Source organism: Hyla sarda, chromosome 3 (assembly GCF_029499605.1).
Source record: "Hyla sarda isolate aHylSar1 chromosome 3, aHylSar1.hap1, whole genome shotgun sequence".
NCBI classification, from domain to species: Eukaryota; Metazoa; Chordata; class Amphibia; order Anura; family Hylidae; genus Hyla; species Hyla sarda.
The window spans coordinates 288444761-288457823 of record NC_079191.1 but is presented as its reverse complement, the minus strand read 5'-3'; positions in this window follow the sequence as shown (position 1 = coordinate 288457823).

Here is a 13063-nt window from a genome sequence, read left to right as displayed (position 1 = left end):
GAAAGGCAAGGAGGACTGCTCAAAAAGACATTTTTCGATCTTCTCGTATAGACGATTTCTCCTCAGGCGGGTAAGCACTTGTCGCACATGGACCCGGTGTTGGTCCAGGTCGGAGGAGAAGACAAGGATGTCATCCAAGTTTACGACCACACAGGAGTAGAGTAAGTCCCTGAAGATATCGTTGACAAATTCCTGGAAGACGGCTGGTGCATTACAGAGGCTGAAGGGCATCACCAGGTACTCAAAGTGACCGTCTCTTGTGTTAAAGGCAGTCTTCCACTCGTCGCCCTCCCGGATACGGACCAAATTATAGGCCCCTCGAAGATCCAATTTGGGGAAAATCTTGGCCCCACGGAGGCGATCAAATAACTCTTAGATTAGGGGCAGAGGGTAATGGTTCTTAATGGTGATTTTATTGAGTCCTCTGTGGTCTATGCAAGGGCGGAGGGAACCGTCCTCCTTGGTCACGAAGAAGAAACCAGCCCCAGCAGGAGAAGAAGACTTCCTTATGAATCCTCTCTGTAGGTTTTCACGAATATATTCGGACATGGCAAGCGTCTCAGGAGGTGACAGAGGATAAATTCTACCCCGGGGTGGCGTAGAACCAGGCATAAGGTCGATAGGACAATCATAGGGTCTGTGAGGAGGAAGGACCTCGGCTTGTTTTTTGCAGAAGACATCCGCAATGCAATGGTATGGTTTTGGCAGTCCCGGAGGCGACTGTGATGTTGTAGCTAAGGCAGACCCAGGAGGCGTTTGGAGAAGCAGAAGGGAAGGACTAGGAACTCTAGAGTCTCTGTATGAAAAATTCCAATATCCATCTGCAGTGGCAGGGTACGGAACTGCACAGTGGCAGAGAGTCTCTCACCGTTAACCGTAGAAATAAAAAGAGGCTTAGTTAGGCGGACAACCGGAATGCGGTACTTGTCGACCAAGGAGGCGTGAATGAAGTTGCCGGCTGAACCCGAATCCAAGAAGCGGTGAAGCGGTGAAGAAGGACTTGGAAGGGAGGAACAACTACATGGATATGATGAGACGTGGAGAGGAGGAATCCACACCTAGCAACGCCACTCCCACATTTACTAGGTGCGAGCGTTTCCCGAACGCGATGGACGGAGAGGACAGTCTCACAGGAAGTGCTCAGTACTGGCGCAGTACAGACACATGTTCTTATCTCTGCGGCGGCTTCGTTCTTGCAGAGTCAGGCGTGACCGATCCACCTGCATGGCTTCCACGGCGGGAGGCCCGGAGAGAGGTTGAGGTGGACGCTGAAAAACGGGAGCCAGACGAGGGTAGCGTCTAGGTTGAGCGTTTCCTTTTTCAAGAAGGAGTTCCTCTTGTCTATCGGCGAAACGCTTGTCGGTTCTAGTGGCCAACAAGATGAGGTCACTAAGGGTGGAAGGTAGTTCACGTGCAGCCAGAACGTCCTTTACTTCACTGTAAAGTCCCTTCTTAAATGTAGCACAAAGGGCATCATTGTTCCAGTTCAGTTGTGAGGCTAGGGTGCGAAACTGAATGACGTAGTCACCCACGGTAGAGCCTCCCTGGGACAAATTTACTAAGGCAGTCTCTGCGGCGGTAACCCGGGCAGGTTCCTCGAAAACATTCCGGAACTCTTGGCAGAAGCTCAGGAGGGAGGAGGTGGTTGGATCAGCCTGGTCCCATAGCGGTGTAGCCCAGGCCAGGGCCTTCCCGGAGAGCAGACTGAGGATAAAGGCTAACTTGGCTCGATCGGAAGGAAACTGGTCAGACAGTAGCTCGAGGTGGAGAGAGGACTGTGACAGGAACCCTCGGCACTGTTTGGGATCTAGGTCATATTTGTCCGGCAGGGATAGACGGACTCTGGAACCGGTAGCAACTGCAGGCGGAGGAGATACAGCTGATGCAAGCGGAGGAGCTGGCTGTTGCTGAGATGGCAGGAGCTGCTGCAGCATGGCGGTTAGCTGGGCCAGCTGATGACCTTGCTGGGCCACAATGGAGGTTAGGTCTGCAAGGCTTGGCAGAGGAACATCAGCGGGATCCATGGCCGGATCTTACTGTCACGTACCGGCAGGACTGGTAGTGGATCCTCTTGACCAGAGAGGCGATGGCGCGGGTTGTACCAGAGGACCGGTTCTAAGTGGTTACTGGTTTTCACCAGAGCCCGCGCAAGGCGGGATGGACTTGCTGCGGCTGTAACCACCAGGTCGTATCCTCCAGTAGCAACTCGACCTCTCTGGCAGCTGATATGGCGTGGTACACAGGGAGCAGGCAGGAGTGTAGTCGGACATAGCAGAGGTCAGGGCAGGCGGCAAGGGTTCAAAGGCGAGTAGGCGGTAGCAACAGGTTCGGTAACAGGTAAGGCAATACACACAATACTGAACGCTTTCTCAGAGGCACTAGGGCACAAAGATATGGCAAGGGCAGGAAGGGGATGGTAACCTTTATGGGGAAGGAGCAGGGAACAATTAGCCAGCGCACCAATCAATGGAGCGCTGGGCCTTTAAATTTACTGAAGGCGGCACGCACGCGCCCTAGAGAGCGGGGCCACGCGCGCCGAGAAGCAGAGCGAGTCGGCGTATGGAGCTAGGTGCTAGGTAAGTTAGACACAAGGAATCCCGTGCTCCTGGTCGGTATGTCTGAGCGGGAGACGCCGGTATCCCGGGGAGAGGAGGTGAGAACGCGGGCGCTCTGGTCCGCAGGCGGGGACCGGAGCGCTCGCTGTGACAAGTCAAAGGTAACAAGTATCCAGTGTTGTCTAGAAATGTCTAGTCTAATCTATATATCTAGTGTTCTGGGGAGAAGTGTGTTATACCAAGGGACCCCAGTAGCCAAGGCATTGGGCAAAAAGCCTCCGGCAACCTAATCCGTCAGAATTGAGTCTAAAGTTATATATAATGTCATAGTCATGTGTATAATGTCATAGTCATATGTATAATGTCATAGTCCTATTCTTCAGTAGTCATACAGTTAATATGTTTCTACGTAATTCTTCAGAGCATGTATGGGCAATTTATACAAGGACTCTTTATCTTCAGTTCAGCCTGAGAATGGACATAAATTGAAATGCCACAGGACTGCATGTGGCCCCTGTGGTCATTTCACTTCTCCGCCCTCCAGGACTGGGTGTCGAGGGAGACTTTTTTCAAGTGGGGGAGTTTGTGATGTACCAGTACGGAATGATATTGCCCCGTATTGTCCTTCTGCCCTGTCAGGCAGAGTCCCTCATGTCCCCAGGGCTCCCCTGCAGCATACCACCATTATGTATATACAGGGTGGGCCATTTATATGGATACACCTTAATAAAATGGGAATGGTTGGTGATATTAACTTCCTGTTTGTGGCACATTAGTATATGTGAGTGGGGAAACTTTTCAAGATGGGTGGTGACCATGGCGGACATTTTGAAGTCGGCTATTTTGAATCCAACTTTTGTTTTTTCAAAAGAGAGAGGGTCAAGTGACACATCAAACGTATTGGGAATTTCACAAGAAACGTTTTAACGTAACTTTATTCTTTCATGAGTTATTTACAAGTTTCTCTTTGTTTACAGCCATTGACATGTCGTCGAGGTTAACACGTTAGGAGTGGATAGAAATTGTGTTGATGTCTGGTGAACACAGTAGCTGGGTCATTGCAGCATATTTCAATGCAAGACACTCTACGAGACCACCCAGTTTCGTGAAACTGCCAAAATGTGGACGCATGAAATCTGTCACTAATGAAGAAACATCAGTGGCTGTCCTAGCTTCATTCAGCAAGAGCCCACAGCGTAGCACTCGCCGCATGTCACTGGAGAGTGGCATTAATCGAACATCCCTTCGGTGGATATTAGCTACTCACAAATGGCACCCTTACAAACTCCAGCTACTGCAGCATCTCAATGAGGATGACCCAGATCGGCGCACTGAATTTGCAGAATGGGCAAAACAAAAATTGGAACAGTACCTTCAGTTTACGCAGAAGATTTTGTTCAGTGATGAGGGAAACTTTTATGTGAATGGTGAAGTTAACAAACAAAACCACCGCTATTGGTCTGACACTAACCCACATTGGATAGATCCCTCCAAGACTGTTGGAACACAAAAATTGATGGTATGGTGTGGTATATGGGGTACAAAGATAGTGGGGCCATTCTTCATCAATGGAAACCTCAAGGCCACTGTATATGCGAAATTGCTACATGATGATGTGTTTCCCTCTTTATGCACTGAAGCTGGCACGTTCCCAGAGTGCACCACCGCATTTTGGGTGTCAGGTCCGAGCATTTCTAGATGAACAGTTTCCTGGAAAGTGGATTGGTCATTGTGGGTCAGTTGAATGTCCCCCAAGGTCTCCCGATCTGACCCTCTTAGACTTTTATCTTTGGGGTCATCTGAAGGCAATTGTCTATGCTGTGAAAATACGAGATGTGCAGCACCTGAAACTACGGATACTGGAAGCCTGTGCTAGCATTTCTCCTGCGGTGTTGCTATCAGTGTGTGAAGAGTGGGAGAAGAGGGTTGCATTGACAATCCAACATAATGGGCTGTGAAGCACATTGAACACATTTTATAAGTGGTCAGAAGCTTGTAAATAACTCATGAAAGAATAAAGTTACGTTAAAACCAAGCACATCATTGTTTTTCTTGTGAAATTCCCAATAAGTTTGATGTGTCACATGACCCTCTTCCTATTGAAAAAACTAAAGTTGGATTCATAATGGCCAACTTCAAAATGGCCGCCATGGTCACCACCCATCTTGAAAAGTTTCCCCCCTCACTAATGTGCCACAAACAGGAAGTTAATATCAGCAACCATTCCCATTTTATTAAGGTGTTTCCATATAAATGGCCCACCCTGTAGTTCTGCATCATTTAATGTACTGTTTCTTTAATGGTTGTACCACATCATTGTTACCCCGGAGGATCCAGTGACCAGGTGACCCCCCCGCCAAGTGACCTATGGGCTCCTTGCACAGCCCCCCCTATATAACCAGGGAAGGGGCTGCAATCTCTTAATTTCCATGCTACTTCTGCTGAGGTCAAGTCCAGTCAAGTTGTTCCAGTGTCTGTGTCCAGAGCATTGGAGGCCTCAAGCCTAAAGTCCTGCAGCCACAAGTTGGTCATCAGTAAGTCAAGTCATCTTATTGTTAGTCACCACTCTGTCAAGTCAAGTCCATCTGTAGTTTCCATGGCCTGCACTAAAGTTAGTCTAACTACTGCAAGTCCCAGCAAGCCTGCGGGGTCCTCCTGTGTCACTGATCACCTCCATGAGATATTTGGCTGTGCTTCAAAGACTAGATCACCTGTCTTGCCTCAATAAAGCTGCTGTTATCCTTAATCTGGCATTGGTGTCTTCATTGCCCCTGCCTAACCCAGGATCAGCAGTATTACCTTCAGGGGGTTAAGTCTAAACCACGCCCTGGCATCACAACAAGAAGGGGTTAATAACATCTGCCCCTTAGGCCATAACATCCAGGGCTGCCAGCAGGGGGGTACAGGCAGTACCCTCGTACGGAGCCCGGTGCCCAGGGAGGCCCGGGCTCTGTGACCGACCCTGCTCACTGCCTGCAGGAAGTAGACCCCGGCCAGGTTAAGGGCCCGCTGCCGCTACTGAGGATCCTGGACACTTGTCCCAGATCTCCAGCAGACAGCGCTGCCTTCTCCTGTATGCGCGATACACGTACATACAGGAGAAGGCGTCCCCTCTGTCTGAGCCGCATCTGCAGCTTACACAGAGGAGACGTGACCTCTGCCCCCACGCAGCACGCAGTACAAGTGCCGATGATGTCACTCACCGGTGCCTGTACTGTGGAGGGGAGAAAATGCGGGCCCCTGCTGCTGAGGAGATCGCTGCATTGGACATCAGGTGAGCCTAATTTTTTTTTACTCTGCCTATACCTATAGGGAAAGGGGAGGAAAGGGGGGTAACTCTGCCTATACCTATAGGGAAAAAGGGGGAGGGGGTAACTCTGCCTATACCTATAGGGAAAAGGGGAGAGGGGGTTTCTCTGCCTATACCTATAGGGAAGAAGGGGGGGGGGTAACTCTGCCTATACCTATAGGGAAAGGGGAGGAAAGGGGGGTAACTCTGTCTATACCTATAGGGAAAAGGGGAGTAACTCTGCCTATACCTATAGGGAAAAGGGGGAGGGGGTAACACTGCCTATACCTATAGGGAAGAAGTGGGGGTAACTCTGCCTATACCGATTGGGAAGAAGAGGGGCGGGGAACTCTGCCTATACCTATAGGGAAAGGGGAGGAAATGAGGTAACTCTGCCTATACCTATAGGGAAAAGGGGGGCGGTGGGTGCCTATACCTATAGTGGGAGGGGGGGTAACTCTGCCTATACCTATAAGGAAGAAATGGAGGGGATAACTCTGCCTATACCTATAGGGAAGAAGGGGGGTAACTCTGCCTATACCTATAAGGAAGAAGGGGGGGTAACTCTGCCTATACCTATAGGGAAGAAGGGGGGTAACTCTGCATATACCTATTGGGAAGAAGGGGGGGGGTAGCTCTGCCTATACCTAAGGGAAGAAAGGGGGGTAACTCTGGCTATACCTATAGGGAAACGGGGGGGGGGGGGAACTCTGTCTATACCTATGGGGAAAGGGGGGTGGATAACTCTGCCTATACCCATGGGGAAGGGAGGGTGGTAACTCTGCCTACACCTATGGGGAATGGGGGGGGGGGTTAACTCACTTTATACCTGGATGCCTATCTACCTTCCTACATACCCAGCTAACTATGTACCCTACCTACCTGGCTTGTCACCTACCTACGTATCTGGTTTCCTGATCTACCTACCTAGTTACCTATTTACCTGGCTACCTACCTACCTGCCCTTTACTGTGCAGGACACCAAGGAGGGCATTATTACAGTTTGTGGGCCTATAGATGGAAAAATTGTGTAGAGGAGGGGGGGGGGGGGACATGTTTGTCCTGCAGATGTTAAGAGATCCACATGGCGGTCTTATCCGGATGGAGAAGAAAAGGAAAGAGGGCGCCGCTGATCAGAAAAGACGTAATTGTGAGTCCCAAAATGTAACTGTAATCACTTATATGGTGTACACATCCTGTGTACAGCTGATATCTACCGCCATATGGTCCTGTATATAATCACTTATATTGTGTATAGTGGTTTTATTCAGTACAGTATGGCGGTATTATCCAGTTATTGTGTGGTGGTATATATTTACTCCCTGTATACCAGTATTATTGGTCATGGAAATTTACCTACGTTTAAGTGTTTCTTACATATATAATTTTAGTTTATTTGTGGGATTTGGGTGGAATAGGGGCGTGGCAGAAGATTGATGAGCTGCAGAGCCTAGCAGGGGCCCTTGCCTTTTTTTTGGTCCGGGGGCCCCGAGTGTTGGTAGTCCGCCCCCGGCTATGACCCATAGGCCATAGCAGTCGATCCTGACACCAGACTAGAGAAGGAGTGATTGGACCACGGAAACTGGCCGATACTCAGACATAATGCCTGCATCTACATCCTATATATGGCTGGAGACAGTATGTCTGTGGAGGGTCTACAGCAGTATCTGGGGGCACAGAGGGGAGGGGGGTCATTAAATATATATGGGGGCACTAAGAAGGGGTCATTAAATATATTATGGCGGCACTAAGAGAGAGTCAATAAAGGAGATCTGTAGTGCTCTGAACTTTATCCCCTATCCAAAGGATAGAGCATAAGTTTTAGACCGCGGGGGGTCCAAGCGCTTGGGCCCCCCGCGATCTCCTGTACGGGGCCACGGCAATTTACAGGATAGGGGATGAAGTTCAGAGCACTACAGATCTCCTTTAAATAAAGATATATGGGGGCACCAAGAGGGGGGGGGGTCAATAAATATATATGAGGGCACCAAGAGGGGGTCATTAAATATATATATATGGGGGCACCAAGAGGGGGGTCAATAAATATATATATGGTGGTACCAAGACAGGGTCATTAAATATATAGGGGGGAACAGAAGGGAGGGGAATTTACAAATATATATGGGGGCACCAAGGGGGTCATTAACAATATATGGGGAAAAAGGGGGTCTATAAATATATAGGGGGGCACAGAGAGGTGTACACATATATATATATATATATATATATATATATATATATATACAGGGGCACAGAGAGACACAAAGTGGGCACTATTAATCTGTGCAGCCATGCACATGAGGAGTCTGTAAAGAAGTGGGCATTGTGCTGAAGAAAGGCGCTTTGTCTGGCAGGTTCTTAGGAGACGAGTCTTCATGATGGCCTCTAATCAAAGAAGACGTAGCATGTGATTCAGTAAATGTAACTGTAATCCCTTATAATGGCTGCAGAGCCCTTGCTAGTATCTATCTCTGTATGATCAGTATGTGGCACCATTGTTGAATTTTTAGGGAAGTTTCACAGTAACTAGATTAGGGTGTATTAGAATATAGTAGGGTGCAGTGCAGTAAAATACTGTGCAGCACAATGTCTTACCGAACTGCACTCTGCTTTAATCTAATTAGAAATTTTTAATTAGAAAATAAAATAAGATTAGGGACAGGTCCTGGGGGTGGATTTGGGGGCAGGCCACATGGTGGAAGGGGGGGCCCAGGCCTTGAGCTGTGTAAGGGGCCCCGCAATTTCTGATGGCATCCCTGATAACATCTGCCCTGCATCTACCCTGCATTGCACCCCGCATGTAACTCCTATTTCCTATGTACACATTATCTTTGCTCTCTGTACTATAATATTTTTTATCTTAGACTCTTATTACTATGCTTATTGTACATAGCTGTAGCTACAATATGTTTAGTAAGATTAAGTACACAAATGGGAACTGTCTTATTCAAACATTTTAATATGTTGTACAATCTTGGCAAAACATTAACCTATATAAAAAACTTCATAAGAAGATTTTATTTCCTTTTTATAGAAATCATGGCTTATAAAATCATGATTTTGTCCAAGCTGAAGCTCAGACATGGACAAAGTCCAATAAGTGGGGGTGGGCTAGCACTCCTCTGTGCTCTCTCCTGTCTGATAGCAATCCTCTTTGCTCTCTCTTGTACATATAATAGGACTCCTCTGTGCTGTCTGATAGGACAGAAGAGAGCATATAGGATTACTATCAGACAGGAGAGAGCACAGAGGAGTCCTATAAGACAGGAGAGAGCACAGAGGAGTCCTATCAGACAGGAGAGAGCACAGAGGAGTCCTATCAGACAGGAGAAAGCACAGAGGAGTCCTATTAGACAGGAAAGAGCACAGAGGAGTCCTATCAGACAGGAGAGAGCACAGAGGAGTCCTAGTAGACAGGAGAGAGCACAGAGGAGTCCTATCAGACAGGAGAGAGCACAGAGGAGTCCTATCAGACAGGAGAGAGCACAGAGGAGTACTATCAGACAGGAAAGAGCACAGAGGAGTCCTATTAGACAGGAGAGAGCACAGAGGAGTGCCATCAGACAGGAGAGAGCACAGAGGAGTCCTATCAGCCAGGAGAGAGCACATATGAGTCCTATCAGACAGGAGAGAGCACAGAGGAGTCCTATCAAACAGGAAAGAGCACAGAGGAGTCCTATCAGGCAGGAGAGAGCACAGAGGAGTCCTATCAGACAGGAGAGAGCACAGAGGAGTCCTATCAGACAGGAGAGAGCACAGAGGAGTCCTATCGGACAGGAGAGAGCACAGAGGAGTTCTATCAGACAGGAGAGAGCACAGAGGAGTCCTATCAGACAGGAGAGAGCACAGGGGAGTCCTATCAGACAGGAGAGAGCACAGAGGAGTACTATCAGACAAGGGAGAGCACAGAGGAGTTCTATCAGACAGGAGAGAGCACAGAGGAGTGCTATCAGTACAGGAGAGAGCACAGAGGAGTGCTATCAGTACAGGAGAGAGCACAGAGGAGTGCTATCAGACAGGAGAGAGCACAGAGGAGTCATATCAGACAAGAGATAGCACAGAGGAGTATAAGCCCACCCTCACTTACTGGACTTTGTACATGCCTGTGCTTCAGTTTGGACACAGCCATGATTTTATAAGCCATATTTCTATAAAAAGGAAATTCAATCTTCTTATGAAGTATATAGGAAAGGTTAATATTTTGCCAAGATGTACAACATATAAAAATTGTTTGTATCTGACTGTGGCCATTGAAGTTAAGACTGTAAAAAAGAGTGTGTTTCTATTTAAAATGTTCAGCTATTTACAACTTAAAATTTTACTGGGGTGGCCCTATTGAAAACACATATTTCCTTCTGATATTGTAAGTATGTATATCAGTAAATATGGCACATATAGCAAAGTGTGTGTGCTTCACGACAGCTGCAATGTAGGGAGTTACAGAGGTAGCCAACATTGACACAGTCTTGCTAGTGCAAAATGTTGGTGTCCCAGCATAGAGCTGTTTACCCTCATACACATTGACATTTACACAATAGTCTCTTTGGCACTCTATACTACCAGCATAAAGAGCCACAGAAACCATGTAAGGGGAGAAGGTCAAAATCTGAACAGAAAGCCGGTCATGCTTTATGCATCCCACCTTACTGTCAGTAGATTTGTTGGGCCGTGTGCTCTGTATCTAGCCTGGTGAATCTTGATGCTTTAAAGTGTACCTGTCATCAACAAAGACTTTTTATATAATGTAGATAATACAATTATATGTATATTTCTAATATACATTGGTTACAAAATATGTATATTTTTGTCCCTGCAGCTATTGCCTGTGTGTCTCTATGAGGAGTCCAAATACAGGAAGTGAGGGGGGACAAGCAGGGCTCTGTACACTGAGGACAAGCAGGGCTCTATGCAGTGAGGCTCTGTGACATGCTATGGGCTCACACATGAGGATGATTGACAAGCCAGGAGCCTGCACAGAGCCCTGCTTGTCCTGCCCTAACTTCCTTTATTTGGACTCCTCACAGAGACACACAAACATTAACTGCAGAGACAGCATTTTTTCACCCAAAAATATACACTTTTTTTTAACCAATGTATATTACAAATATACATATAATAATATTATCTACATTATATAAAAAGTATTTGTTGACAACAGGTACACTTTAAAGGAGTAGTCTACTGCAGACTATTCCTCCTCCGTTGTGCCCGGGCTGAAAAAAAAAAGAAAAACTTTCACTCACCTTCCTGCGTTCCCCTCGAGCGCCGCTACAGCTGCAGCTCTGGTCTGGTCTTCTTCCTTCTTCTGTGTGCACGGATCGTTAAACGGGGCTCAGTGGCCGCAGCCATGTCAATCTATGCACACAGAAAAAGGATGATGACCGGACCAGAGCACTGATCAGCTGTAGTGGCGATTCGGGGGAACGTAAGAAATTGAGTGAGTTTGTTTTCTTTTTTTTTTTCAGCCCGGGCACACCGGAGTGGGAATAGTTTGTCAGTATGTCAGAAGTATACAGAAGAAAAATAGTACAACCATACAGTGAATTCAGAAGGCAGAATATGAATACACTCTAGTCTGCTGCCCCTACCCACCAAAGATCAATGAGTGATAACTGAGATGCAAATAATTTGTTGGGAGGGGTGCTCCCAAAAAATAAAGAAAGAAAAAAATGCCCTAAAGCCACCACAATATCTGTTGTGTGTCCCTTGTAAATTATCCTTGCAAGTTTCACAGCTCCTGAGGCCCCAGTTGGTCTGAATATTATTTTCCCTTGCTTGCAGCCCAGACTATATCTCCCAGCAGTAAGTGCGGCTCTGGTTAATGGCTGCCGGTCAATTGCTATTACTATCTGCGTGTATGCTCTGTGTTGTTGTAAGCACACAGTGAGCACAGATGTCACGTACACACTGTACAAGTCTTTTCTTTCAAACTATCCCTCCCCCAACAATAAATCATGATTTGCTGTGAATGGCAGCAGTCAAGTCAATGGTTAGATCTACAGCAGGCATAGAGCAACATTCTGTGCTGAGTGCTCTCTGTATCTCGCTGCCTGCTGCGATCATGTGACTGAGAATCTTCCCAGGAGCTGTTTCCTGGCAAGATCGTCACACTGCGAGGAGAGGGAGGGGAGAGTGTGGCTTTGAACCAGACACTGTGAAGCCAGACCCCTAGACAAGACAGAAACCACGTGGTCTTTGTCTTCCAGGAGGGTGGGGGCTACACTTAGAGAGGTTTTTGCACAGACACAAGGTGGTTCTGATGAAGACTTCTTTCTCTCACTCCCTGCATGTGACAGCTGATAAAAGGGGAAACTGCTCTATATAGCTAATAATGATAATATGATATTTAGACAAATAAATAGGTTGGTGAGAGGAAAAGTGTGGGCTATGGGTTCAGTTCCCCATAGTACCCCTTTATGGCCTCCACACTCTTTGGATAAACATTGGCTGCACCTGGTAATTTCAGCAGGACCAGCTATGTTCTCACTCCTTAGCCTGTTTTGACCTTAACCTCCTGAGCGGTAATCCCGAGCGTGACTTGGGGTTAATTTTCCCTGCCAGGATCGGTAACCCCGAGTCACGCTCGGGGTAGAATTGCAGAGTTCCCGGCCGGGCTGCACGATATATCGCAAAAGCAATGCGATATAGCGATGCGGCCCCCCGGGAAAACATGCGATTATCTGCTCTGGTCGGCTCCCGTGGTGGGGGCCGGCCAGAGCAAGTCAATAAAAACACTAAAAGTCAGTGTTTCCCTACCAGGGGGCCTCCAGCTGTTCCAAAACTACAACTCTCAGCATGCCCGAACAGCCAAAGGCTGTCCGGGCATGCTGGGAGTAGTAGTTTCACAACAGCTGGAGGCCCCCTGGTAGAAAAACACTGAGCTAAGTGGAAAAGGAAGAAGTAGTAAAATAAAAAAAACTTTTGCTCACCTAGTCCCGGTCCCTGCAGATGCCGTTCCCCTCCGTGCGGTCCGGGGTGTCCTCTCTTCACTATTCATCTTCTAGGACCTTTCACTTTTCAGCCAATCACAGGCCGCAGTGGTGTAAAGCCTGTGATTGGCTGAAGGGGAAAGGGCTTGTTCTGCAGCAAATACACTAGGTTTGAAATCTGCCAGCAAACCTAGTGTATTTGCTGCAGGACAAGGTGACAAGGGGGGGAATGTGACAAGGGGGGAATGTGACTGGGGGGGAATGTGACTGGGGGGGAATGTGACTGGGGG